This window comes from Trichechus manatus, unplaced genomic scaffold (genome assembly GCF_000243295.1).
Source record: "Trichechus manatus latirostris isolate Lorelei unplaced genomic scaffold, TriManLat1.0 scaffold00030, whole genome shotgun sequence".
Taxonomy (NCBI): domain Eukaryota; kingdom Metazoa; phylum Chordata; class Mammalia; order Sirenia; family Trichechidae; genus Trichechus; species Trichechus manatus.
In genome coordinates, this window is record NW_004443966.1 from 16,132,674 (window position 1) to 16,134,820 (window position 2,147).

A 2,147-nucleotide genomic window follows, 5' to 3' on the forward strand; every position below is an offset into this window, starting at 1 on the left:
AAGCAACACCATGTGTGTTAGAGTAGAATTGCTCCACAGGGTTTTTATGGCTGTGACCTTTTGGAAGCAGATTGCCAGGCCTTTCTTCCACAGCATCTCTGGGTGGGCTCAAACTGCCAAACTTTCAGTTAGTTATCCAGCACTTAACCATTGGCATCACCCAGGGATGAGGCCTGAAGTGGCTTCAACTGGCCAGGACACGCCAATCGGAGTCATCATGCCTTGAGGGACAACCAGGACTACTCCTGGATGGGCGGTGTCTAAGGGAGGAGGAGGTGGCCAAGCAATGAGAGGAGAAGAAACCATATTACCTGCTGCTTCTTCAAGAGCTAAAGGCTCCCCTGCCTTTACCACCCCTCACGCATAAGCAATTCAGAGTCACCCAACCCTGTTCCAATGGGGTGGTTGGGCCCGGTTCTGGAGCCAGACTGATTCCAGATCCCAGCTCTGCCACTCACTTACCATGTAACCTTGAGCAAGTCACTTAACCCCTCTAAGCCTGTTTCCTTTTCAGCAAAATGGGTACAATGAAACTGCCTCTTCAAGTTGTCCAATGGGCTGCATCGTAATGAACACGCCTGAGGTGTGGCACACGGGCAACATCTGTATGGCATTATTATTTCTCATAAGCTCTTCTGATCCAGGGCGAAGAGTTGAGCTGACCCTCCTCTTCCTTCCCCAACACCCCACTTGCTGCCAGTGCTCCCTCCAGGGGCTTCTTCCTTCTTCACAGCTGCCCCGTCCTCAATGTCCCTTTCACCCCAATGTCCCCTGCAGCCTGCATCGTGCCCTAACTCAACTCATCTTCGGAAAGCATCTTGGGGCGCACACGAAATGTCTCTGCACGATCCTGGTGTGCTGGAAGAAAGATCTGGTTCTCTGCTCAGAGGCCGAGAGGGACTTGGACAAGAAGGTACAGCTCACGTGGAAAGTGAGTTATGTCATCTGGGAAGTGAGACCTTAAACTGGGGGTCGTGGCCAGCGGGCTCCAGTCCCAGCTCTGTTACTAGTGCCCTAGGTGACGTTGGCCAAATGCCCTCTCCACTCCGGACCTGGTTCTCCTTTGTAGATTCCCCAGCTGGACTAGAGCTGTGGATGTCTAACTGCATTGTTTAGGGACACCTCAGTGTCCATGGGGCCCGGAGGACAAGGCCTGTTTTATATATTGGGGCTCCACAAATTTTCATTTGAAAAAAGCCAGCTCTTGCAAACCACTTCACCGGCTGTCATGGGAGTCTGCCCAGACCCTGGGCCGAGTAAGGAGGAGGCAGTCGGTTAAGGGGTGCTGAATGAATGAAGGGAAACGGGGCCGTAGAGATGGGAAGAGGGCAGGAAACACAGGGAAAAAGGACAAAGAAGAAAAAGCTCATAAGCAAGAAGGGTGGTGTCTAGAAGAAGAAGGGGTGAGGGTGGGATGGTGGGGGCCTCCGGGGCCTCCTGGCACCCATATCATTCTCATAAGGGTTGGCCTGGACGCCAGGAGGGAGGGGTTGCTTTCCTTCCTTCGACAGCCCCACCATACTCTGCTTTGAATATCTGATGGCCCCGCAGGAAGGACAGCGCTCCCTGGATCGGAGCAGGGAGCGGTGGAGGCAGAGCCGCTAATGAGTCCCCCTGGGTCCCCTCCTGCGGTAGGGAGCTGTGCCTGCATCTGGAAACCAACTGGGCTCTCCCTCTCTGCACCCGCCCCTCCATCCAAGCCCGTTTGTTTATTCCAATAGAAGCCCACACCAAAGGAGCCGCAGACCTCACTATGGCTGATACCCGGAGCTGGGGTGCCAGACTGGGCTCCGACAGCAGGCTGCCCTGGCCGCCCTCCCACCCATGCACGTGCCACACCCTCCGTCTACCGTCCAGTCTGCCCAGCATTTTCCTCTGACAGAAGGACCTTCTGAAGAGATCTCAGTGCTCAGTAGTGATAGGGGCTGGCATCTGCCGCCTCCATTGCCTGGAAGATAAAAAGACCCATTTTACAGGTGAAGAAAGTAAGGCCCAGAGAGCAACCTGCCCAAGTCTACCCTGCTACATGGGGTAGAGCAGCACTTGAGCCCAGGTCTTCTGATTCCAAAGCCAGCGTTCTTTCCAGCAATAACAACCGCTCCTATCAGTCCTTCTGTCATTCATTTGCATTTTTAAGTCACAAGGCA

At 54.2% G+C, this 2,147-nt stretch overlaps 1 long non-coding RNA gene across 1 annotated transcript; it reads left to right on the forward strand.

Moving 5' to 3' along the window:
- The first annotated feature begins 881 nt into the window (after positions 1–881).
- On the forward strand, positions 882–1,743 carry LOC111820225 (uncharacterized). The gene is made up of 3 exons (XR_002823760.1): positions 882–913; positions 1,552–1,631; positions 1,722–1,743. It is a non-coding gene; the product is annotated as an uncharacterized LOC111820225 (long non-coding RNA).
- Positions 1,744–2,147: the final 404 nt, after the last annotated feature.